Source organism: Labrus mixtus, chromosome 12 (genome assembly GCF_963584025.1).
Source record: "Labrus mixtus chromosome 12, fLabMix1.1, whole genome shotgun sequence".
NCBI classification, from domain to species: domain Eukaryota; kingdom Metazoa; phylum Chordata; class Actinopteri; order Labriformes; family Labridae; genus Labrus; species Labrus mixtus.
Window position 1 is genome coordinate 25,478,644 of NC_083623.1, and position 27,900 is coordinate 25,506,543.

General features: G+C 45.3%; 1 protein-coding gene across 2 annotated transcripts in view; it reads left to right on the plus strand.

Moving 5' to 3' along the window:
* The window catches only part of fynb (FYN proto-oncogene, Src family tyrosine kinase b), a 79,969-nt gene that overhangs the window by 11,636 nt on the left and 40,433 nt on the right, over window positions 1-27,900 (plus strand). For both annotated transcript variants that reach the window (XM_061051344.1, XM_061051345.1), the window contains exon 2: window positions 2,230-2,298. The gene's annotated coding sequence lies outside the window, so the exon portion shown is untranslated. The remainder of the gene's footprint in view (window positions 1-2,229; window positions 2,299-27,900) is intronic.

Below are 27,900 nucleotides of genomic sequence, written 5' to 3' on the forward strand. Positions count from 1 at the left end.
TTGTCTGCACTGACAATCTGCACGGAAAGTACCACATGTCTTTCAGGCTGTTTCCCATCATGCAGTGCTTCATGTGTATTGATTGTGCTGCTCACTTTTAACACTCAGAACATTAAATCTGTTGAGGCCTAGTTTAACCAACAACAGGAAGTCATCACGTAACAGACCCTGCATCAGAAACCCCCTGCAGCATCAGCAGCAGCAGCAGCAGGCTATGTGTTTGTTGCTGCAAACAGTTTCATCACATTTGAAGAAGAAGCCCGCATGCAGCTTCTTCTTCCTCGCTCTGCTCCAGCATCAGGAGAGCCACAGAGACAGATTAGATTAGATTAGCAGGGCTGAGCTTCAGAGTCAAATCAGCAGCTAATAGGTTGTGAACATGTTTGGCAGCAGTGACAGTGTGTCTCTTGTAAATAAAGGGCAGTGAGGAGGCGTGCTGTGCAGTTCACCCAGGCCCTCCTGCACACACACACAATGACTGCACTGTGTACCTCCGCTGTCAGTCTCAGAGCTGGCAGAGTAGACACTGTGAAGTTTATCCACTGGGTGTTTGCTGGAGATTTATCTGGATCATAAAAAGTGTCACTGTTTCTGCTGCGAGGGGTTCTCTTCACTTTCTCCGTGTCAGAGTCGTGTTGTTGAAGAGACGTGAGCAGCAGCAGCTATAGGAGCTTCAATATGCTGAAGCAGAATGTCTGTCTTTTTTTTATTTTAGGATGACATCTTTCATCAAAGTGAGGCCGTCTGGAGGTTGAAACAGGGACGTGCTGTACTTTAATCTCCTTTCTTCAGGAATATTATAACCTGACGTTCAGCACGTTTCACAGGATGTCCCTTTATTTTACATTGTACAACTTTCCTGTGAAGCTTAAGACACTCTGGTGGTTCTGAAGAAAGTCATGCAATCTTTATTTCTGAATCTATTGGAGCATCCTCTGTTACCGCTTCATCATTTAGACCCCCAATAGGGGGGGGATGTAAAAAGAACGATGCAGAAGCTGCAGATGAAGTAACAGAATCCTCTATACGATGCTATAATAAAGAAACGTAACACAGCAGTTTCATATCGTGCACTGAGATCATAGTGGTCGTGTGCAGACAGTCTGTGGTCGTGCATGAATCACAGTATATAAATGTCACTCCCCCTCTTCATTGGCTCCAGGTGAATTCTCCTGATTATATCCTGCTGCGTTCTCACATCAGCTCACTCTGACTTCATTTGGGATACTCGGGGTCTGGAAGTAGAAACTCCTGCGTTCACACCATTGACTTTATATAATCGATGAAGTCGAGTGACGTCACCCGTCTGTTCCTGCAGGGGGCGCTGGAGTCCCATCGATGGCAGTCTCCATGCTGGAAATGATGTCTCAGTCTAACTTTCAGTCATCCTAACGACAGACTGAGAGCTGGAGCTGAGGCAGGTTTTAAGAGGAGGAGGGACCAACAGGAACAATTAAAATTATATGACAAATCTCAAAGCTCATTTGAAAAACAGACCCAAAGAAATATGAAGAAGTTCAAATAAACATTGGTTTTGAATGGGCTACATTTTCATTCTAAACATCTGTATCAGTATTGACCCTGATTTTTTACACTCTGTGCTTCTCCTCGTGTGATAGAGTCTTCAAACATTGCTCAGGTGGTGTTTGTACTCGGAGGAGTAATCTTCTTCTTTTACAATGAGCCACACTGCATGAATACATCCCAGTCTTTTGTTCTTCCTCGTCAAGCAGCACAAACCCTTTTCAAAACGAGTCACTGTGTGAAAGAAAAGAAAAGTGTTGGCACTGAGAGAAGTCGTTCTTCATGTTGTGACGCCACACATTTAACAACATGTCATCACTCACACCTGAGAGGTGAATAGATGCTGGCCCTGCTGGAGAGGCCCAACAAACTACAGAGCCAATCAAGCAGCTGGCAGCTCCTGTGCTCTTGACACCCCCCTGGTGTTTACTCTCAGAGTTACAGTCACACCTGTCTGCTCCAGGTGAGGCGCTCTTTGTCTTTCTAAGTGGATTTGACCTCTTCCTCCCTCGTTCATGTTTATTAATCACCATGAGAAGAGGTCACAGAAGCTACTGGTGCTAACACAGGCACCACTCTCCCAAAGCATTGTGGGAAAAATGAGCAAGACGCTCGTGAATGACAGCGCCTGGCACACGCAGCTGACGTTCATGTTTTAAATGAAATGTCTGGATGAATAATGTAGCGTCTCTTGTGTCCCTGCAGGGCCTCTGTTTTGGCGGAGCACAAAGCAATGTGGAGGAAATAAAACTTGTGACACGTTGAAAACAAGAGGTAAGACTCTCACACTCGCACACACTCTCACTGCTCTCACTGTCGTCTGTAACTACATGAGAAAGTAACACATTACTTCAGGGCTGACTGCAGGTGTTTGGACTTCATCACACGCTCATTCTGGAGGTTTACACCTTGTTTTAAACTTTTTAGTTGTTTATGAATGAAATCTTCGATGCCCCTTGGAGAAGTTATCCTGCACCGAGAGCATGATAACATGACAGAGACGAGACACATCAACAGCCAGACCGCGCTGTACAGAATACCATCAACACAAATCACTCAAATGCATCATTAGAGTCTCACATGATCACCTCTGAGAGGCTTCTAGGAGCAGGTTCATCCTCATCCTGGTCTCTCTGCACCCTGAAGTCAAGAGTTCATACTCAGACCTAAGAGGGGGGGCAGAGGGTCCGCTGTGATCTTGTTCGCTAGGAGCAGTGTGTACTGGTCTGTCGGGTCAGAAATGCAGCACCCAGTTATCTAGTTTTAGTAGTTCTGTTGCAGGATTATTTTAAGTGTGTCAAAAGGATAAAAAACAACCACACACACACATTAAAGCACACACAGATACACACACACACACACACACACACACACACACACACACACACACATTAATACACACACACACACACACATTAAAGCACACACAGATACACACACACACACACACACACACATTAAAGCACACACAGATACACACACACACACACACACACACATTAAAGCACACACAGATACACACACACACACACACACACACACACACATTAAAGCACACACAGATACACACACACACACACACACACATTAATACACACACGCACAGATACACACACACAGCTGGCCACCACTAGTTGAGATCCTGTGCCAGAGGCAGGCCTGCTGTCCCACACACACACACACACACACACACCCCTGTGCACAAAGTGTGTGTGTACCTGTAAGCCGTGGAGCAGAATGCGGCCTCTTGTTGTTGCAGGTTGACCCACAGGGCTGCAGATTCAACCAGCTAAAAGCTAAAGTGATGTTTTCCTCTCTCTATCCTCACATAGTGCACGACCCGAGCCAGCTGTCTGCTCCTGCTGCCGCCATCTTTAATCCACACACACGGCAGCAGCAGTCGCACACATCCCTGCAGGGGTTAATGACAGTCATGTACCCCCCCCTGATCTGTATGAGTTTTTTTTTTTTTTTCTTATCCCATGTAACATATTGCATGAGATGAGGCTGCAGATGAAAGATGTTTCAGTTACTTCCTAATCCAAGTGTTAGCATGCCCGGGTCCCTGCTAGGTTTGAGTGGAACACGATGACTCTGATGTCAGATTAACGCTGGCAGCAGCAGCAGCAGCGTGTGCTTTGCCTCTTCACAGAACAGCTCACCCTGTACCTTAGCTCCAGAACAGTTTGTAAAAACTTTGTGATTCTGTCAAATGAGCACATTTTTCATCATGAAGGATAATGCATTTAGACTCAATACATGGACATTTATTATCTCACTTTCAACATCTATAGAGTAACTTTTCATGATCTTCACCTCCTTAATAATCTGATAAAATCCCTCATCTCAGCCTCTGCCTCAAACACTTAATTTCAGCTGCCGTCTCTTTAAGGCCCGCCTCCCCACGTGCCCACTTTCCCCTGATTGGTTGGTCAGCTCTGTTTGCAGTCACAGGGAAGTTTTGAGTGAGTTTCCAGCTGGGCGAGTCCTTGAAAGAGCCGCACTGGGTGGGCGTGTTCCTGCAACTTTGCTCCATGCTTTGCTCTGATACGTCTAATCCTGACGTCAGGTTCTGGACAAGTCTCGAGGAAGTTCTCATAACATCTCGTTCAGAGCAGCAGGAAACCACGTCCCGGGATTACGCCAATAACTGTTGTATCTTGTGTTTAAGAAAAAAAAACGTTGCAGAGGTTTAGTATGAACATCCAACATCGTCACATTTAATGTATGTATTTAAATATGGATCAGCAGAATAGACCTCCTTTAAAGAAGGGCAGACAATTTAGCACTAGTTCAATAACAATTCTCTCTTTCTCTCAATCATTGTATTTTAGTTTGGTAGCTGCTTCATTGTACACAGAGCAATGGAGAACATGCAGCATGGTAGGTTGTAAATGTAAACGTGACAAAAGGCATCTGAAAGTTATGTACAGAAGTCTCCAGAGATCAAAACCAGAAGCAGATCCAGTGAATAAACCAGAAATAACGGCTGCAGGTTCGACTCTTGGTATCGGTCGTTGGATGCATTGTCTACAACTCTCTCTCTTTTCATCCGTCCCACCAATAAGGACAAAAAAAGCTCCAAAGGTAGGAAAATGATTGTCTGGCAACGTTTTTGACATTCTGCGGTGGTCAGACACAGCTCATTTACATATTTAAAGGTACAGACACAGAAACAGCCTGTTCTGAGCAGGGCTGAAATAGAGGGGTTTATAGACATGATCAAATACAGGATCAGAGTGGATTTAGAACAAGAAACTTCACACACATGTTTTGAGGAGCTCTGAGACTTATTTAAACTGGTTGAAGAGGAGGAGGATATGAGACCTTTAAGCTTAGAGCAGTAGAGTAGGCGCCTCACATGCAGAGGAAAGTTCTCGATGAAATGATCATCAGTTTGAGTCGGCCTTTCAGTGCATGTCATCACCGCCCTCTCTCCTCCATGTTTCCTGTCAGCTGTCCCATCAATAAGGGCAAAGGGCAAAAAAGAAAGAAAGTGAGAATTGAAACCCTCATTAAGGCCTTTCTTACAGAATAAGTGAAGCTTTTGTTCTACGCCGCAGCATTTTGTCAGCCTCTCTTGTTAGTCGTCCATTAGTGGAGTGCAGATATTTCAGTCTGGAGCTTCCTCCTCTATTTGACAGTGAGTGGGGCTTCTGACATCTTGAACTTAAGCCTTCTCACAAAGGAGACACATTGTTACTGACGCAGCCGAGCACCCGACAAACAGCTATAAATGGAGAGGATGCTAGGCTACAATTCATCATGCGTTTGTGGTGAATTGCGATGTGTGTTCATTATGCAGGCTCAGTCATCGCTGAACTAATAGCTCCTTTATTATGTGTGCTCCACTTTCCTATTCGGCAGTGTCTCGCTGCTCGGAGAAGGAGCCAGCAGAGCGGCTTGATGCGGGGGGGGCGGGGGCGGGGGCAGAGTCACACTTTTTTTTGCTTGTGACTCAGCAGAGATTCTTCTGGGGTGTTGAGGTGGCGGTGACATGGAAGATATGTCCGCCACAGAAGAAGCAGCTCTGCAGAGAGAGAACATCAAGAGGCGCCTCACTGTGGGAACATGGAGCAGATGTGTCTGTTAGTGTGTGTGTGTGTGTGTGTGTGTGTGTGTGTGTGTGTGTGTGTGTGTGTGTGTGTGTGTGTGTGTGTGTGTGTGTGTGTGTGTGTGTGTGTGTGTGTGTGTGTGTGTGTGTGTGTGTGTGTGTGTGCTTCAGCGCTCTCGCTGGGTGGGTGGTATTGTAGGCTGGTGAGAAACAGAAGAATGAGTCACTGATTCCAATCATGTTTTCATGCCTCCACTTCTCTCTGAGAGTCGCTGCTTGGTGCAGAAAGACGAGCTAAACGGCACAGTGGTGATCATCACCCTCACATTGTCCCAGACACTGCTGTTCTGCAGCCATGGGACTCGAACCCAAACTGGTGTGCCTCGATCTTAACGCTGGATTTGGTAACAATCGATTTGGATAGATTTAGACAGCTGAAAGACATGGAGCAACAGACATGTTTATTGGAGAGTCAGCGCAGTGTGTATAGAGTCAAAAATCAGAGAGAGAGAGTGGTGAATGACATGCGGGAAAGGAGCTTCAGGTGGGATTTGAACCCAGGCCGCCTACCTTGAGGACTACAGCCTATGTACATGGGGTGCGCAAACTTACCACTCAGCCATCGATGCCCCAGTTTGTCTTTAGTTTTTATCCTTCAAATCAGGAATCAAAACATTTACAGACATTTCATTTCTTTTTTCATGTAATTCACCTTCCTCCTTTTTTTAATGCTGTCATAGTAGCAGTAGTAAAGCTGTCTCTTACAACAAGGAGAAGAGGACTTAATACACCGGTGACAGAATCTTAAGTTCTCTGAATTCTGAGCTAAACCATGTTCAGCAGAAGCCGGGAACCTCAACGTAGAGATAAAGTGTGAGTGTGACTGCTTCATTCTGTGTTTTCCTATTTTAATAACTCGGTCTGTTGGTCTCAGAGAGGACGAGACCTCTGTGGATGACTGAGCTCCAAGTGGAAACCTCATGAACGATAAAGACTGAAAAGATGATAACCTGAAAACTTATCTTACAGGAGATGCTAATCTTGTGGTAGCTTAGCTAACAGTCTCTCAAATTCTCTGAAATTCAGAAACCTCCTTATTTATCTGGTACTGGCATCAGTAAAAACCCTCTATTCAACCTCTGCCTGAAACAGTTTGTTTCAGCCTCTGTCTCTTTAAGGCCCCCCATGTGCTCACTTTCTTCTGATTGGTCAGCTCTCTGAATGCCTCTGATCGCTGCAGGGCTGCCAGGTGAGGTCTGCTCTCCAGTGCTGGGAGAAGAGACCCTATGAACGAGGTTTCAGCGGCGTATGTAGAGGCTTGAAGTCGTCTGCTTAAAATTCTTGGTTTCATATCTCCGGGAGGAGCTGGAAAACGTTTCTGGGGAGAGGGAAGTCTGGGTTGACTTACTTACTGCTCCTGCTGCCAAAGCGACACGACCTCGGATAAGCGGAAGAAAAAAGGAAAATTAACATTTACCTCATGATCTGAAACTTAGGTCAACTTCAAAAAATAGATTACAAATGAATGTGCGATACAGAATCATCTGGTTTTCTGAGCCCTGCAACATATTGTGCTCTGTGGTCCCCCCCCCCAGCTTGTTACCTCCTCGGTAATGGCTGCACCAGTGTGGGCTGAGGCTCCACTGTGGTGGTAGAAGAAGCAGTCTGTGGGTAGAAGTGGTGCAGCTAATGAACCTAGTTAAGCTCCACTCCATTATACGGACACATCTGGTGGCTTTTTTTCTGTTTCTGTTTTTGTCCACATGCTCTTCTTCCTCCGGCTAATGAAGAGATGTTCTGAGGATGTGGACCACAGACTGACGTCTAGCTGTCACAGGATGTTCTGTACTGTATGTACTCGGCTTCATACAGAGACTTAAAGAAACCCTTAGTGTGACACAGGTTCAGAGCATACAGAGTCTCTCTCTCCCCCCCCGCGGCCTGCCTTTGGCCACTTGATGTCTGTTAACCATCCTGTTGTAGAGAAAGAGCATGCATTTTGTCTGAAGCCATCAGATCCACTCATGTCTCATCTCCAGCGTCACTCCAGCAGCAGGGCTGAGAGACCCGCTGAGAGACGTCAGCTGTGGGGAACATCAAAGTGTCACTGTGCAGCAAAGCATCCTGGGATCTTCAGTCAACACCACACACACTCTGTCCCTGCAGCGAGCACAGCACCGCTTCAAGCTGCGAGGAACCGAATCCATCAGTGACATCTCTGAGTGCAGGAAGATACTGTAGAATCAGTGTGTGCGTGTGAATAAAGAGCCTGTATTATAGACTCATGATAGAGACACATCTGAGGGGAAACCCCACCAGGACCATGATTCATTGATTAGGAACAGGGGATTCATCTGACGATCCTCCTCTGCTCTTGTTAAGTCCTTTTAGTAACTAACATCACGTACAGATAGGTGACAGACGGGTGCATAGTGGTTGATATGATCGTCTGTTCGCTCTCTGTGGAGTATTTTTAATGCTTACATCCCAACAATCTGTAAATCTTTGCCTAAAAGGTTCCATAGGTTAGTAGGACTTGATAATGATGACAAAATGTGTCATACATTTTAAAAATACAAACAAATGGGCTTTTTGCCTCCAGTGGGTTTAGCAGGAGAGAGAGAGAGAGAGAGTGACCCATCCGCTCGGCCAGAGGTTTCAAACCTATTTTTTCCTTGGAGAGCAAATTTACCTTTTTAGGTACCAACAAAGAAACGTTGAACCCCCCCAGAGGCCACATGTAAAAGTGATTCATTGCTTTTTAAAATGAAGACAGGACAGTGGATGGAGTTGGAAATAACTTTGAATTGTTTTCATTGATAAAAATCTCTAAATATGCCTTCACAGCTTCAAAGCAGAAGGAGCCTGCTCTGTTCAATTTGAAAATGATTTTGCAGCTAATTACATCCCCCATCCAGATCTGGGTAAAACACACTGTCGTCCAACTAGTTTCTACTCTTTTAAAGGAAGAATGTGCAACATTTTACACATAAATAAATCATAAATCCAGTCTCTCCTGTGTAAATATGTCTCTGAGTCATGACTGTCTACAATGAGTGAGAAGCTTGAGTCCCGCTGGCTGTGTTGTTGTCAGAGCCGTGTTTACATGGAGGGACGGATGGCTTGTGTATAAAATCTGTTTTAGTCAAGGACTTTTGTGCAAAAAAAAAGCATTAACATCCCCTTTATTTAAGTTTAAAGATTCATCCATATCAATCAATCATTATTTGTATAGCGCATGTACTGTTATCTGGTGACGCTCTACAAAAAAGCATATTTGATTCTTGGCGTTCCTGTTGTCCACACGTCCTCGCTGCAGAGCTGGAGGTCGGAGCAGGCCGTGCATCAATGAGGACGGCGGTGGTTGTGGGGACGACACAGTCCGATGTTTGAGGCTGGTGAGTCAGGGACGTTGGGTAGTAGTGCCAGATCACCTCGCTGAAGGATGGGGGAGCTCCGTCTACTCGAGAGCCTGGCTTATAAAGTTTAATTGACTTTTTCCTTCATGTCCAAAAAAAGCAGTTGGAAAACGTCCTGAAACCAAAAGAACCTGCTACATTCAGATGAGTCCTGTGGTTTCTGTGTTTTATCCTGGTGTTGATGGTATGTTTGGATCGTGCGTAACAGATCTCTGCCATGTACGATCGGAGAACAATGTGCTTGAAATATCTCCTCGTAAAGATAAACACATAAAGTGCAGGAAAAGCCCCAAAATGCAGGTTTGTGTGCCAGTTTTTTTTTTCGTTTTTTTTTCACTGCACTCTGCCATGCACTGAAGGAACCATGTTTTAAGTCTGTGTTCTCTGCGATGCCCTGCCTTTGCCCTTCTTCTACTTTAAATCTAGTTTGATGTAGGTGGAGAGCGAGGGATGATTGAACACCTGCTCGGAGTGGTTTTAATCTACACCTCGACTGAAAGTTCTTTTGATGTCCCCCCCCTCTCCTCCGCCCCTCATCCCGCCGCTTTACGTCAGATAAAAGAGGGCAGGATGGGCGTATAGGAAACTCAGGGGCTGGAGGGTTTGACCACAGCTTTTTAATGATGGCTCACTTCACCCCCCCGTCTGTCTACCATTGCCTGTAATAGAGGTTTTTTCTGGGCGGGTGGAGGCCACGTGCAGGGGGGGCTGACGTTTGGCTCAGTAGGTCCTCGGATATTTATGCAGCGTGTTGTCTGTTTGTTCTGATTTCTGTCTTGTTTGTTTGACCGGAGAGTCACATGTCTCAGAGTTTATGAACTGTCTATGTTCTGCACAGACAGCTGGCTGCGCACAGGATGTGTGTGTGTGTGTGTGGGGAGTATGAGCTTGGTTGTGTAAGCGAGAGCAAGCCTCCCGTGCAGATGGCAGCACCAGAACCTCTTCCTGTTATACCGACTTGACACATCTGCTGCGGCTCACTAATAACTGATGTTGAACTAAATAGATTTGAAGTCTTTACAAATATTTCTGCTCCACTTCCTGTTTGTCACATTCTTATTTTTTCTGTAAAGTGGATTTTAAATAGTGAGTTTTGGAGTTTCAAAACCTTTTTATTTTTTATCTTAAGGCCTTAATGATACCTAATATCTACACAAAGTTTTTTTTTTAGTTTTTACTGTAGATTGGATCAGTCGTCAGGCGTGGGACTGAAAAGGTGGGCACAAAATGTGTCCACTGAACAGAGGTGTGTCCAGAGGCCCACCTTGAAATCTGATTGGCCACCCCAAAAAATCCTAATCAGTGATTGGCCTTTTGCCCTGTCAGAGGCAGGATTTATGTTAAAGAGCTAAAGGCTAATAGTAGTTTTCTTTACAGATCAAGGGAGCATATTTACTTTTATTTGAACTTTAAATTGAAAACAAGTATTTTGCACATCTGTTTTATAAGAGCAGTATATGTGTAATGGACATTTCTATAAACAAGAGTTTGTTTGAATAAAAGATCTTGAGTCAAGTAGTAGTCTCTGCTGAGTTTAATTCTCTTGCAAAACTACAGAGTGTAAGGACAGTCTGCAGTAAAGATCAAAGAAGACAAAGAGAAAACACACTTTTATAGTTTATCAAAAGAAGGGGGGTGGGTATGAGTAACCCCTGTTGTTGGGCAGATTGAAGAGTTTAATGCTAGACATAGTCTAGACAGTGTTTGTATCTTAGTTTGAAGAAGGGCAGAAGGTCATACAGAGGTTTTCTTGTAAAAAAGGAAGTTCATGTAGAGGTAAGGTTCTTCTCCTCTGAAGAACAGAACCTGCGGGGGCGAGGTGTGACTTAAACAGCGGTACTGTCATAAATGTTGCAGACAGGTCGATTTTTAGAAAATCAGCAATAATGATATTTCCATGACAATTGCACGCTGCATTACCCTTCTTACACTAACCCTTACCCTACTTTTGCCAATTTATGTATTTGGTGCTTTTTTGGCTTTTCCCACTGTGAAACCCGTTTTCAACACGAGGGTTAATCACTCAAAATAAACACTTGTCTTTTCTTGGTGTTAGAGGTTTCACATGCTGTGGTGGACCTCAAGTGCTCCGAAGGGCCAGCCACCACCAATCCCAACGATTGGGAGGAAAACAGACCATGTTGGTCCTTATCCACCTGGGAACCAGAGCATGCTGGACAGCGTTATGGCTGCTAGAGGGACAACCTGAACCAGAATTAATAATCTATTCCAGGAACACACAAAACGAACAGCCAAAACCCAACTAAAGGTTACCCATTCCGACCTAAACTGTTGTCGTGACAACAGGGCCCTAGTAACATAACATATCAACACCTCTGAGTAAACATTTGCTTGATCAAAATTAGTCATTTTGACAATGTAGGTGTTGGCTTTGAAGAATTTGAGTTCCAGGATTAAAAATACTGAAGTTCCCTTTTCGATATTCTTCAACGTAGCAGAAATGCATTAAACACGAGGTGATCCCCGCTTGTTTGCATGCAGATTAAGTCCGAGGCCGCCATATGTCCCGAGGGAAGAGAATGAACGCTGATTTTTATTGGCTGGTTTGATAAAGCCGGAGTTGGGACACTTGGAACAACAGCAGCTGTAGCTCCTAATTGACGCGCTTTAGACGTACTGCTCGACCCCGCTGAGCGCTGTGACAGGTATACTGTCACCGGAGCTGTGAGGAGGATCTGGGTGAACACGGCCTTCTAATGGCCTCACACTCAAATGGGCTTATTACGGACACGGCTGCACATCTAAAGGACTAACAATGGAGTCTTTCACTTGGTCATGGCAATGCTGAAAACGTCTTCTGTTGGGCCAATTAGACTTATCTTAACCCAACCAGGCAAGATGACCATCGAGCCCACAAAAAGAAAACCTCGGGGCCATACATCCCCTCAGGTTCGGAGGTCACAACACGGAGCAGCAGTTCACTCTTTGATTCCTCAAAGCCCTCACAGCATCCTGCTCCTGTCATTATTTCTGGTTTACTTTAGTGCTGGCTGCGGTCTGTCGAGAGGCTCGGCGCCGTTAAACGATGCCAACGCACTTCTGATGTTGCGCTGGTTTCCTCTGCTCGGGGCGGTGTTGTGGATGGTCAATAATGGTTCTGCAGTTTCCATCCACGCTCCACATGTTGGAGGTTTAGCTGTGACGTGGTTTTAATTATGAAAGGGGGAGGGGGGCTGCAGCCATATGCCGGCCCCCGGGTCCCCAGGGACTAAGCAAGCAGCTTAATGAGCAGCCTCATGGGAATTAGTGCTACTTTAACCTCCGTGTTTTGACTGCTGGGAGCGAACCTGCTGCCAGCTGATTTACAGCAGCTGATTGGTGGAGGAGGAGGAGCAGCTATAGGAGGCTTGGACGTCGTTCTGAATTGCTTGAGAAGTTCTTCACATGTTGTAGGACACAGCTTTAACGCAGAGTGACACAGTTTGTTTCCCCCTCAGCCTGAAAGCCATCAGGAAGACAAACTGTCATAAAAAGGAATTGACAAAGTCTTAAAACATAAAACCAAAAGGGAAAAATCAAGGCTTACTTTGTTATAGTCCGGCGAAAACATGTCAATCACATACCCAACAGAAAAAATCTTTCAAAAACAGTGGAAAAAACGGAGACGGTGATGTAACACATAGGACCGACATGAACTGACACAGGAGGGGGGGGGGGGGAGTGCAAACCAAAATCACAAAGAGTGAAACACTTTTTCAAAGCTTGAGACAAATTAACATTTTTGAAAACACATTTACAGGTAGTGACGAGAGCTGAGACAAATTTACAAGAGGCAGAACTACAGATGATGTTTTGTCTGTTGAAGACAGTAAACAGGATTTTTCTTTTCATCTGGACGGTCTCTGGAATTTGAAAAGGACACGGACTAGATAGGGGGACGGAGGACGCCTTCCAGACCATCTGTCTCATCCATGTCCCTCCCAGAGACCGTCCAGAAGAAAAGCCAAATCGCATGAACTGTCTCAGGTGGGTTTGACAAAACGATCATTCTGTCACCATAAACATCAGTATAACACATTTCCGCCCAAACAAACTAATTGACCACTCGCTCAATCACTGCCCGCTCACTTCTGGTATTTGGTACTTTCCCTTTACGGTAAGATTCTGTCGTTGGTAAATGTGTTTGGGGACTGGTTAAAGCGTTCTGCAGACTGTAAATTTGCCTCAGCGCTCTTAAAGTGTTTTGCATCATGGTGTTTGGTGAGACTAATGACACAGATGGAGTCCCTCAGGGTAGGGCACACAATGGCTGTATTCAAAAGTACCTACTATACAAGTAGTATGTCCTGACTCTGATGAAACACAGTATGCATTATACATAAAGTACACAACGTTACCCACGCTGCAGCTGTTTGAACACCTGGTTCGAGGTATGTGAGTGTCCTGAACTCATCTGCAGAGAAGAAATGAAAGATGGTGTAGCTGCAGTGAAAGACTTTCTAATCCGCCTTGGATTTAAGAATCTCTTCATTTCAAGACTTTAGTCCCCACAAGCTTGAATCCTGGCTGCAGCTTAGCTCACAAATATTAAGAACATGGATAGAGAATTTAGGGACACAGGAAGCAGGAAGTGATCCAGAGACTCTGTCTCTCAAACCCTCTGACTCTGTTGTCTTTGGTGTGTGCGGCTGATGTTTTCAGCACTTTCACTCTGTCAGGTCACTCTGTTAGTGCTGCAGCAGCATCTTCAAAACATTATCTGTTGATTGAGCTTAATGGAGCCCCCCCCGCTGTGCTGAGCTGCAGCCTTTGAACGAACCTAGAGAAGACGACGGGGGGCAAATTCCATCAGACCTGCCCCCCCTCATGTGATATATTACTGTAGTGACTGTTAGTCTACACGCGTCATAATCAGGTCTGAGGGGTGAGATATGGACTTGAATCAGATATTGAAGACACACTTTGTGCACACTGATCTGTGGTGTTTCTCCATGATGCTTTGATTGAGGATGCTCTCACTCCATGTTGCTCCACCTACTGAAGCAGAACTGACAGACAGGCCCTGTGTGTGTTTCCACATGGCTTCACATGATTGACAGTCGATCAATCACACAGGAAGCCCCCCCGGGCCTCGGCCTCACTCTCTCTCTGCTCCAGCGTGACCAGTGACGGACTCTTAGTTGTTCAGGATGGTGTGATGGTGAGTCTTTCAGACGATATGTTTTTGACCTCTGCTGATTCTACAGGTTCACCATTTCTTTGGACCAGCACATTCAACACTGAAGGAGAGTTAGTAAAGTCAAACGTTTAATTTGGGCAGTCATCATTAGTGTCAGCACGCGTTAATCACAAGGCCATCACATTCATTTTGATTTTACTTTGAGGTTCATTTTTATTGTGGAGACAGGTCAGTGGATAAGGAGTCAGATATCAGGGAGAGAGAGAGAGAGAGAGGACGTGCAGGAAAGGAGCCACATGTCAGATTCCAAACCCGGGCTCGCCTCTTGGAGGATTACAGCCTATGTACACGGGGTGCACAAACAAACCAGTCCACCACCGGCCCCCAAGAATCAAATGATTAAGGTGCTAGTTTGTCTGTTTGCACCGCAGTGTCTCCATGTAGTCACAGTGATGGAAAAGTACGAACCTGCGCTTTAAATGTCTCATTTCACATGAAAAATATCCAAACAGGAAGTAAATACTCTCAGCTTAAAACAGTATCAACATTTTAAATAAAACCATAAAAAACCTGGGTTAAAATGCAAAAAAAATGCTATTTCAAAAACCATACAAATTCTGTGATTAATCACAGCCCCACTTTGAATGCATGTTATTGATGTGTGCATTATTTAATATTATAAAGGCTTGACTGTCATGAAGAAACAGACTGATGACTTATCAAAGCTTGTCCATTCAAAGAGGTGAAAGAGACGATGCTCGTTCAGAAGCAGATTAAAAAAACTATAATCAGCGTCCCCACGCAGTGATCTGTCTCTCCATCCCGTTGCTAGGTTACCACAATCCTGAGCACCACAGGTCCTCGCTCTGTTGGCAAAAACCCGGTTGGCAAGAGCATGGGGAGTCTCCCCTTTCAGATCCTGTGAAAGACCCCGAGACGACCCGACGCGGTTTGGGAGACAGATTAGACGCTGTGATGTCACTCCATCTTTGTAGAAATGTCTCTGGATGGAAAAAAACTTTGTGTGTGTGTGTGTGTGTGTGTGTGTGTGTGTGTGTGTGTGTGTGTGTGTGTGTGTGTGTGTGTGTGTGTGTGTGTGTGTGTGTGTGTGTGTGTGTGTGTGTGTAGCCTGGCTCGGTAGGTACAGCACGTTCCTGCACACAGAGGAGCAACGTCTAGACAGCAGCCACGATCAGAGACACCCCCCTCCCCCTCATCCCCCCCAGCATCACCTCCAAAGAGGATTGTGTTCCGGCTGGGGATAATCTTTAAGGCTCATCATTCTTTGTCTTCACGGAGCTTGTATGCATGGATGTACACATGCACACACACACACACACACACACACACACACAACAACACCGACATACACAGAGGATGCAGAGGAAATGGAAATTTCACAATAAAAGAAGGTTTTACATATTTTCAGCGTTAAAAATCTAACTTCATTTTCATGAAACGTAATAATGTTTCACATCCTAAATGTTCTTCACTGTCGTCTTTACTCACCGCTCCAATAATGATAAAACAAACAGATAAACCTGGACTACCTGTTTATGTAGAACATGCTTTAAACAATCTGAGACCAACAGTCTGTCATATAAAAGCTTCTTCATCATTTCCCCCCCCCCCCCCCCCCCTTCAGGGATGTCAACTTTACAAATTAAAAAACAAATCTCTCAGTCAGCCTCAAGTGGACACTTCACAAACTGCAGGATTTTGCACTTCCGCGAGGTTGCTGCTTGATCCTGCTGTCGTTTGGAGCGTTGGTCGTGCACTTCCTCAGAAATTAACGCTAAGTATCCTCGAGATGCAATATAGATATAACCACTAGGGGCTGTGTAAGGTTGTATGGTGAAGAGACCGGTGGAGACAACATGGGAGACACCAGAGAGCGGCTACAACAATGACTCAAAGTTTAGGAGACAAAGTGAATGACTAGATGAAGTCCAAGTGATCTGAGGATTTACATAAAGGATAAACCTCCTCGAGTGTCGCCATGTTTGTTTACATCACACCATGTAAACACAGAACCTCTGTTTATGATTTGATCTGATTTATGTGGTGCCGCCTCTTGAGCAGTGATACTCAACCCGAGGCTCATTTGGGACTAGTCATGGCTCATTTAGGTCCTACTTGGAGAAGAAAAATCCAAAGTAATTAATTTCAAAAAGGGAAACATTGTCAACAGAAATTATTCTTTACAAGTCATGTCACTGTGTTTCCTCACACATATTTAAGGAAACAAAGAGGTTTTTTGATTGTGGCTCTTGCAGAAATATTTTTGGTCAATGTGGCTTTTAAGTCAAACAAGGCTGAGTACCACTGCTCCAGAAGGATCCTTCAGTAACACGCGTTGTACATCGGCAAGTATGTACCTGAACAAAGCGCTCTGTAATGGAGTTTGTTTGGCTAAGTTTTCAGTGACAGACTTCAACAGGCTGTTATGTGACTACTGATGACATGTCTGATTGTTGCCCCCGGTAACCACCAGCTGATACCTGCATGATAAACACAGACACGCTGTGGGACATGTCCAAGCTGCGTTTAAAACAAAGTTAACTAGTCAATGAAATATGAAAACTTCATGTTTCTCTGTAAGAGTCCACAAATTAACTCCCATAAATGTATTTTTTTAGAAAACTGAATTTACTTCCTCTATGTACAGCCAATCAATGCGGCCCGAACCGTGGGGAGTGATCTGACCACTACGTTTTAGTACATGTACTTTGATTGGGCACAAAATCTGATGATGCAGACATCATTGGCGGGCTGAGAGTTACCAGATCTTTGGGGGGATGATTCACACCTTTTGAACCTATTTTGTATTTAACACCTGCTTGTTACAGATATCCCCCAGGTTTAAAATAACATGAATTCACCTTTACGCTGTATAAGGCAGGACGGACAGAGCGGGGTCTGCTGCAGAGACATCCTTTCATCTGCAAGAGGAAGTTACCTCAGCGCCGTGCAGAGTGGCATCCGACTAATTTTTCCCCCTTGTCTGTTCAGGCCATGGAGGATGCATAGGGCTGCTGGGTAATAAAACATGCATCAGCTCAGTGAGAGTGAATGCATAATAGCATGTGGACGTCGGTATGCTTCAGAGTAAAGCTCTGTGTGTTCCTGCTGCTGTTGGAGGATGAACAGAAAAGGGTGGAGCAGCCTTGATTGACTCCAGGTCTTCGGGTTCGCTGAAGTGAAACTTTAAAAAATGAAACGCTGTGAGCTGGAGCACGACACGCAGGCCTCCTCGCTCTATTTATAGAATGATTGGTCGACTTGGCTTAAGACACTTCATCAGCACTGCTGCCTCCCTGCGAATGGAAGGAGTGGGTGTGTTTTTTGTGAGTGTTTTGGGGATGAGCCATCGTGTTACAGACACCGAGGAGAATGGAAACTTAACACCCTGCTTAGGTGTCTTTGAGGCTTTAAACCACATCCTGCAGCCAGTCATATAATGATGAGGCTCAGTTGCTGTCTTGAGGCTTTTTGAGTGCTGCACCTCCTTTTTTCATATCTGCACGTCACGTCTGCAAGAAGATGCAGTACCCACAACCTGAGACGCTCACTCGTTACAGCGTCTGTTTAACCTTTCAGTAGATTTTTTTTTTTTAAATGTGGGTATTTCCTTTAAGTGTTTTGCCCCTCTACTGTTGTAGCTGCAAAGCTGTGGCATAAGAAGCACCTCAATCTATTCTGATCCATTACAACACGTGGCTGCTCATCATTCTTGGTTGTTGACGTGCACTAAACAGTTCCAGGTCCATTTGGATCCTCTATCGGCCCTGCCAACTGAGCTAAACCAGAACCTGATTTAAATTTTATAATTCTACTTCGGAGTTTTTAAAGAAGACATAGTATAGCCCTTTCCCATCTTTTCAAACAGTCCCCTGTGGTCTAAGTGAAACATCTGTGTTGTGCTTTGGTCAAAATATAACATGAATCAAGCACCAGAGGAGGTTTGTGAGCCTGTATAAACCAGCTCTCTCAGAACGCTCCGTTTTGGTGTGTGTGTCTCTTTAAATGTAATGAGCCCCCCCCCCCCCCCCCCCCCCCCCCCCCCCCCCCGAGTTTTCTCTGTAGATATCACTCCTCTGTAGAGAGAATAAAAATGACCTGAGCAAAAGTTTTGTTCTAGACTGGAGGTGGAGTCAATGGATGGAGATACCAGGAGAGGGGAGGGGATTTCTTTACCAGAATCCCACTGTGACATCACAAGGAGAGCACATTTGAAACAGAGCATTTTTCTCTTTGTTGTAAGACTTATGCAGACCATAAACAAAGGACTGGATGGGTTTATTTCACATTTTGTGGGTCAGTAGACACTCAGGTTACCCAAATATATGTTCAAACACACTGTAGAAGTGGATTTTTCACTCTTTAAAACGGGTCGAAAAAAAACTTGGACGGTGGCTCCAAAATAAGAAAACAACCTCTCTTCACTGTTAAATTTCAAATCTGAAGGACATATAAGAAACATCCTGTTCTCTCCCCCTACTGTGACAAGTGGCTGCTGACAACAAATGAGCGCCTGAAAATGTCAAGCCATCCCTCTAAGGGTGCTTCAAAGGAGACTCTGAAGGTGTCTCCTCTATTCTGTGCTCATGTGCTACTTTGTGTCTGAGCCAAAGCCCAGCGGTGCTGAACGCCACACTGATCACCGTCTCGTGCACACAGTAAATACATAAATACTGTATTTTTAATGACCTTATATGCTTACACAGACGGGCATGAGTTATCCAGATGTCTGAGCACTTACTGTAACTGCTCGACTAAAAATGAAACTACAGTTGAAACTAAATATAAAGTGTTTGGTTTCCTGCCTGGTTCTGTTGAAGGGAAGCACTTCAGTGAAATTTAAAGATAATTGATGGTTTCCTGGAAGTTTCGATGGGGAGAGAGAGCAGAAGCAGCATCATCTTGTATTTGGTGTTGATTCATCACAGAGCTGCAGGGGAAGGAAGGAGTGTGTGTGTGTGTGTGTGGGGGGGGGGGGGGGGGGGCTGCCGGGTCAAGTCCTGGACACAGCTGCATTATTAACAGAAGGTCAGCTGTCAGCACACGTCTGCAGGCCTCACATCAGGCAGCTCACTCAGTTTTGCGCCCCTGGGCTGACAAGTTTCTAACCTTGTAGGCCATTTAATGAAGGTTCACGAGCCCTCTCTTCCAGCTTGACTGGTTTTTTCTTGTTCCAATAAAAGAGAGCCAGAGCCACGAGGAGAACATAACACACGGAGGCTCTGAAACTACTTTTATGACCATGCCGTAAAAAGATGTATGATGAGATTTATTATGGGAGAGTGGAGCCGGCACGTGTTGACCACAAGGACTTATATGGCTGCAAAAGAAAAGAGCTAATCTATACATCGATTGGCACATTTCTCAGTACTTAGGTTGTTTCGCTTTGGAGAAAGTTTGCTGATATTTTAAAGCAGGAGTTCAATAAATACATCCCTCCCCTCAGGGCTTCTTCAGGAGCTTTGCCCCCCAAATGAATGGACACACATTGTCAGGAAAGACGCTCTTAACAACCAGAGCTGCTCTTTATGTTTATGTCTCATCAGGACTTTTAGATTTGAACTGGTTGAATGCTACATTAGCTGTCGACTAGCTGAACCTAATGTATTATGAAATATGTTGCAGCTGTGGGCTCAGTGGTAGAGTCGGTCGTCTCTCAACAGAAAGGTTGGGGGTTTGATCCCCAGCTACTGCAGCCACATGGTGGTGTGTCCTTTGGCAAGACACTTACTGTACCCTCAAGTTGCTCCTGCTGCTTTGTCGGCGGCGTTTGAATGTGTATGAATGGATGAGTTCATTCTGATGGTCTCTTTACTCAGCAGCCTCTACCATCAGTGTGTGAATGTGAAGGTGTGACCTGAGGTGTAGTCTGAAGACTAGAAAGGCGCTTTCCAAGCTCATGTCCATTTGTCATTTCCCATTCCATGTTATGCATGAAATCTGTCCTGTATTTCATGCATATTGTTACGATCTGGACAACAACCAACAGTTTGTCAGATTCTCTACGTTCATACAACTTTAAACCTGCATCACAGCAGACTTTATAATCCACTTGTTTCCAACTCTGTGCATGGCGTCAGATGAAGGTTCTTCTTCGGCCCTCTTGAGGTCGTTTCAGAAACTTGGCTCAAGCTGTCATCAGTTCATTTTCTATCGATTGAGGAATCGTCTCCCCCCATGATGGTACTTTTCTTCCCAACAGTTATACTCTGGTTGGAGGACGGTCTCATTATTATTATAGGATGATCCAGCAGAGTCGTTGGTCGTCTGGTCTCTTGGAGGATCAGTACAGAGCGATCTCTCTCTCTCCACCTTGGTAGATCATGAGGTGTCACTCTCCCTCATCTCCCACCAGCATTGCTGTTGATGCTGCTGCTGACACTGAGCCGCCCTGACACAATGGTGTCACTGCTTGCCCCACCCAGCTTGAATTTGAGTGACAGGAGCATCGAGGACAGAGGCTAGGCCTCCGTCTCTGCAGTACTGTATGAAGAACGCGGGGCGAGAGAAAAGAGACGATCATGGGGGGGCAGAAATGGTGGCGGCCTGTGTTGTTGTGATTGGAGCTCCGCCTCCAGGAAGAGATGTAGACCAGCATGTGGCCTCTGCGCTTCCCCCCAGCAGAACCACAGACGAGCTGGAGGAAGCCTTGTTCCAGTCTTGACAGCTGGTAATCCCAACCGGAGAGGAGCCGACTGAAACGAACCGTACACAGCAGTTTATTTAAAAAAAACGTAAACTTGACCATCTCCTGTCTTCTTCTTCTGCTTTAGGCAGTTTGGAGGCTGACGTTCTGCACAAAGGCCTCCATCAGTTGGGAGTGCGACCTGCACAATCCGAGGAGCTCCCACTGAGAGGCATAAAGGCAGGATGGAGTGCATGATTTTTAATGAAGGGGGGGTTGGAGCATCCTCAGGCAGACCCCCGCCGGGACACGTGTTGTAAAAAAAGAGAGCTGTGAAAACAAGATAATCTAGACCAGATCCCCGGCTTTATAGACTCTACTCCACCCCGGCTTCTTTGAAATAAACTGAAACCTTGCAGAGCACAAGCTGGCCTTTGAAATGCAGGAATGCTTACCTAAGGCCAAAACAGAGAGGATATTAACTCTTTAATGTTGACCTTGAGGAAGGCCGGTAGCGACTACACCAAGTCTGGTGAACACAACATTAGTGCTTGTGATGCCGGTGTAAGTCCTTCCTTATTGTCCTCCTTTACTGACACCCAAAGGTCACATGTAACCGAGCGATATGAAAGTTTTTTAGACCATCTAAAAATAGCCAGGTCCAAGTTTTCCTCCGTTTCCATCCCAGCTGGCTGATTCCTAGAAAAGCGTTTCTGGTCAGCTGTGTGTGTTTTCCTTTCACTGGCCACAGACGAGCCTGGCTCCCTGGAAGAGAAGAGGGAGGCCCCTCTTTTTTGTGTCATCGTAGGGTAGGTAGGCCTGGAGAGGGGAGGGATCACAGCTGCTGCTGCTGCAGCAGTGTTGTTGTTGTGTCTGCAGCGTTTCCTCCTGTGATGTGCCAGGTGACCTCTCTGACCCCACAGCATGAAGTCCAGACCCGCTGAACCAGGGCTGCCTCCAGAGGGTCTGAGTCTGTACATCAGTCTAGAAGCTTTATTTAATATCCTGAAGGATAGAAATAGAATTTAGTTAGTATCAAGCATGATGCAAAATGCACATCGATGTGTGTTTAGTAAGATTAGTCTTCTTTATCCTACAATAGATCACAGCGTTACTAAGAAAATCAGACGGTTTCTATAGACCCGGTTCTTATCACAGACTCTGGAGGACTCACTGTACTCATATCGATACTCGGAGAAGAAGTCCAGCATGCATTGCAATCTTTCTTTCAGCATATGATGGAATAAAAGACGCAGCAGTAGTGAGGGCGTGTTCCATGTTTGTGTGGGTACATCCCTCCGCCTGACTGTGTGTTGCGTGTGTGTGGGGGGTTAACCTTGACTGGCACCAGCCTCCACCCTCAGCGGGACGCCGCATGACACTGGCAGGACGGCATGCTGGGAGTGCGAAAGACAGGGCCTTCCCCTGGCAGAGGAGGCAGCTCAGCATGTGACACCCCGGAGCCCCATCATTAGCCTGCTCACTTTGTCAAGTGTCTGTCCCCTGCCCGTCTTCTTCCATCCTTTGCAGTGCTCTCTCTCTTCCTCTCTCTCTCTGTCTGTGTGTATATTTTGGTTCTCCTCCTGAAGAAGGTCACAGCCTGAGGACAGTGTGAGTTGAATAATTATTTCATGATGTGTTGTCTGTATTATAGCAGGGTGAGAAGCAGCCGGTGTGGTCGTGTTATCAGCAGCCAAACTGTTGAATGAGGGTAAAGAGGGCCGCTCAAGAAAGAAGTAGACGTCGTTGTTTTGTGACATTCGGTCTGCGGTCGGTGGCACAATTATAATTTCCTCCTCCAGTTTTGGATTTCCTGGTTCTGTGTGTTCCTGCAAAGGTCAGCACTTTCTGAGGGATCAGCAGGAAATGTTCAAGTCTGTTTGGACTGAGCCGTACTTTTACCATCGTAACGGGCTACAGCTGCGTTCATGTCATCATGCACTTTGGCACATCCACTTACACGGATGTTTGTGTAACGATATGAACAGAGGGAGGACAAATAAATGTTAGGAGATCATGGAAAACTGTGAAGTTTCTTATATCAGAGTCAGACACATAACTATTATAGACAAATCTAGCTAAATACCAGCTGTCAGGTATGAAAAGGTCTGGTCGACAACCCTTGGATGAGTTTGGACGAAGCCTGAGTAACGTCACCCGTCTGTTCCTGCAGGGGGCGCTGGAGTCCCATCGATGGTGGTCTCCATGTTGGAAATCCTGTCTCACCCTAACTTTCAGTCAACCTAACAACAGACTGAGAGCTGGAGCTGAGGCGGGTTTTAAACCTCTTTACAAACCGTTACATCGCGCCCGCCTGTCAATCATGTCAGCTTCACGCATAATTGTGAATAACTCTTATCCTTCATCAAATCAAAACTGATGAGTCAAAAAATTCACCCACCTACAGTGTGTCAAACATGAACTAATCAGACCTATTTGTTTTTTCACCAGGCTGTTATTCTCTGTTGTAAAAACAGGCTTTTTTGAACGGGTGTGTATGTGACTTCCTGTGCTTCTGCAGTCACCCTCTAGTGGACACTCGAGGAACTGCAGGATATTTGCACTTCTGTATCGCCTTCATTTTTCAACACCGGAGGTTGTCACCTGGTTGAACATCAATAGTTGAAGCTGTAGATTTTATTAATGTCACTTTTTATAAAGAAAAAAGTGGACACTCAAGGAACTGCAGTGTTTTTACGCTTGTGCATTGGATACAAAACTACAATCTGTGATACATCTGATCTCTGTCTTGAGGGTTTGCACCAAATATCACTCAAACATTTTCATATTTCCATTCATGAATATTTCTCATACCAAATACAACCCCCTTAAACACTTTAAGATTATGGAACATTTTGTGTTTCCCCCTCTGTTCTAATTCTCAGTGGTGACATGATGACATGTGGAATAGTTGAGGGAGGGGGAATACTCATGTGAGTCTCTCTCCAGCAACACGGCTTTAAAAGGTGAAGAGCTGCATTATATTAAATGTGTCCTTGTGAAGGATATATATATATATTCTCCCCAATGCATGTTCCAATCTGTGTGAACAAATTAGTAGTCAACCTCCTTACCCCCCCCCCTCCCTGTTTTGAGGTGTATTCATTCAGACAGACGTGATCCCACTGGGTTCGACCTCAGTCCCTCAATGACCAAAGACATGGGAAAAAAAAACTTCCCTGTGGAGTTTATACGTCCTCCACCTCCCTTCACCAAGCACCCACAGCCCCCCCCCCCCCCGCTTCTAATGAACCCCGCCCCCCTCCACATCAAATATGAATGCAGCATCTCCCTCGCCGACTGCCCCCCCCCCCCCCCCCTGACATACCTTCAACTCTGCACATTCATCCCATGAATTATTCACTCCAGAGTGGCACGTGGACTCGGGGCGTGCCACTGGCAAAACCCCCCCCCTCCATCACCATCTTCTAGATCCCTCTTTTCTACCACCTGGAGTCGGACTACACCTTCATCCATTTTCATCCCATTTCCTCCTTTAATGACTCTCTTTACATGTCCAGGTTCAGTCTTTGCACTCAATGAATTTGGTCCATTCACTGTTATATGAATAGCCTTTCACTAATTATGGATCGGACTCCACTGCTGGTCATGCCCTGCTCTGTAATTGGATTTTCCCTGAGGTGTCATTGATTTTTATGTTGAAAGTGGCTGAAATATGGGGGGGGGGGGTCGCTCTGTCTGATATGAATCAGGAGAGGATCCCAAAAGCAAGCCGACAAAGGCAGAATTATTCATGTTCCCTTCTATTAAAAAGTGTCGCTGCGATGGTTCATTTCCATGAACGACGCTTCCTGCAGCCCTGTGGGATGAAGAGAGGGAGACTGGAGGAGTAAACAGCAACACACAAAAAAAAAGGCCCCCACGGCAAGCAGGTGGCAGCTTTTTTTCCGCGAAGGAGGAATAATTAATCAGCAGAGAGAGGCTGCGTGAAAAGGAGGGAAGGAAGGGGGGAAAGAAAAGAGATGAAAGAGGCTTCAGTTCAAAGTGTGCAGTCAGTGATGAGCCTGCTCCTTCACTGCAGGAAGGAGTCAGATCTGTCACTGCTGTCCATGGAACGACATTATTGTTCTTATTGATTAGAAAAACTCTGATTTAAATACAGAATCTGCTTTTTGTTGGATTGTTTGAAGAAAGATTTAAATGGAGATATCAAACACAAACACGGTTTAAATAAGTGTTAAATGATGATGATGTCCTGAAGGCTCGCTGAAGAGCCGTTCACACCCTGATGGTAGAGGCTGCTGTGTAAAGTGACCATCAGAATTCACTCACACAATCATATTCACCAAGCAGCGGGAGAGGCGGTGTGGAGACCACTTTATGAAGGTCTGGGTCTCATCTCTGAATCAAAAGCATTTTTACTCGGTCTTGTCTTGGTCTCATTCTGGGCGGACTCTGGATTTTAGATCAATACCGATCAAGACCACCACTGATAGGCCACTTTCCACGTCATTATTGTGACAAAAAAGAATGGCCCTTTCTAAAAGCAGAAATAACTTCAATTCATTTATAGTTTGATTTGTATCCCCCGGTTGTGGCCGCAACCTTCCCGGTGTTACGGTCTGAGCGAGACCCCCATGCTACACACTAACGAGAGTTGATGATTTAATTTATATTTATGGTCTTGGTCTTGGTCTTGGTCTTGTCTCGGTGTCGGTCTAGCCCTGACTTGGTCTTTGTAGTGACTCTGTCTCGATCCCTAAATGTCTTGGTCTTGGTTTTGGTCTTGGTTTTGGTTTTGGTCTTGGTCTTGGTTTTGGTCTTGGTCTCATCTCGGTGTCGGTCTCGCCCAGCCTTGGTCTTGGTCGTGACTCTGTCTCGATCCCTAAATGTCTTGGTCTTGGAGTACTCTGGTCTCGGGTACGTCTTGGTCTTGGTCTTGGTCTTGGTCTTGGTCTTGGTTTGTGTGGTCTTGACTACAACACTATTATTGATCTTACAGGGCTGATCATTCTTTATTCAGTGGGAGGAAACTGCCTTTCAGACATTTGTATCTGACATGGTGGTGTTTCTAAAAGTCTGATAGCAAAATGTGTTTTCTTTGTTTTCAGGTCTGAAAACTCGACTACAGATTTAAATAAAACCAGTCTTTCCTTAAAGCGGACATCAAACTGTGTTACATAGTGAAGTGAAGAGAGGTACTGTTTGTGTGTCCATGTGTGTTTTTGTTGCCATCTTCTATGATCTGTCCCTAATCAGATCCATAAATCCAACATCCAGCGTCATATGATCTGCTGTACTGATGAGTCATATCTCTGCCTGCCGTGGATTAAATCCATGTTCAAAGACGATCACTCATCAGCTGCACAGGGACAGCTTTCCATCCAGCTCAGAGGGATCAATACATTTGTTCAGTCTGCCTGTACCAGTCAGTGCAGAGCGCTGTGTGGTGTCAGTCAGCGCTGCCGTCTGCTGTGAGCACACACCATTAGAGATGCTCTGCAGTCTTACACTGAGCGTGTAGCATTTTGCCTCTGTTGCTGCCTGGCCCCCTGCCTGCCTGCCTGCTCGGCGGCCTGTCGCACAGGATTACATCGCCTTGCTGACAGAGTCGTCGTGGCGCATGCTGCTTCAGCGGGGGCTCCATGTGTGAGCCCGACATTTAACTCTGCCCGCTCGGTGTGAAGCCGGGTCGCTGACACGGGTCACACAAAGTTGATCACAAGGAGCACCGAGGTTATTCTGCACTCATCCTTAACATATACTTAAAGCAGCTGTCAGTACTGTGTCTTAAGACGTACTGCTCCTTTATGATCTGAGTTTTAATGCAGAGTTTAAGTAAATGTCATCCTGCATTTTAAAGTTCATTCAATCCAACACCTTGTTTACTTTTCATTAAAGGCAGTGTGCTTGAAGTTTCCCATATCAGGCGATATCTTACATTAAAAACAGGAATAGTAATAAACAGAGGACTCAGTTTGAAAGAATCATCCTGAACCCGTTCTCCTGTTTGCACACAAATAATACGGTTAGATCACTCGGCTTCCAACACCCCCCCATCTCCTCTGACAACCTCTGATTGTGCTGACGGGCGCTTCGGCCTCTGCGCCCGTGTGCCCTGTGATGGATCCGTCTGTAATTATGCTGAAAGAGAGTGGTCACGGTGTGTCAGTCAGTGCCAGGCTGCTCTCTCTTAATTGGTTGGCTCTCTCAGTGGCTGCATCAACAAAGAGCGAAGCCTCAACAGGGGCAGAGCGGTGAACACATCCTAAATGCTGTAATCTGTAACACTGAAATCTGCTCTGAATGTTAACAGAGCTTTCAGGTTAACACAGCAGTGTTCACACACTTAACCAATGATGTTTATCTGTTTAGAAAAATGGTACGTTTTGCATTTTATGTTAAGATTTATAATACACAGTCATTGTATCTTGTTCAACAAGGTTGGGTGATCCTATCTCACACAAAGACGTGATATACATCGGTTTCTTTTTAAAGCTATCAGAGGAAAATAAAAATCACACTTAACAGACTCATTCATCTTCAGGCTGGGCAGAAACGTTCCTCAAAGCAGTTACTGTTCAATGTTCCTCCAGTCAAATCAGAACTGAAAATATCTGCTTTTTTCTAATTCAACACCGGATTCTTGGAAAAAGATACAACATCTGCTTGAGGGAAATTAACTTTTTCCTTTTGGGCATTTTAGAAACCGTATTTTAAACCTCCCAACCTCCGTTTGTTTCACCTGTTCGTCTGGACTACGGTCAACTCTGAGTTTGTTTTCATCGGGGGAGGGGAGTAGCAGAGAGAATCAGTCCCATGATTCCCCACCAGCCTCAACTTAATCTTTTGTTATTATTTTCTTTGAGAGCCCCCTGGTGGTGGAATTTAAATACTGTGCGTTTATACAAATGATTAATATTTTGGCCTTCAATGTTGCTCAAATGTTGTGCTCAAACTGCAACACAAGCAGACCGCCACTAACTGCTTTCCCTGCTCTACTACCCGGATGTAAACAAGCACAGTGAATGGATATCATCACTCTAGAAAAATGGGAGATAAAGTTATATGTAGGCTGTGTCAGGTTAAACTGGCATATCGACCGGAGTAATGTGTAACCACATTTAGCTCGGGCATGTGGATGTTAAGCTTCAGG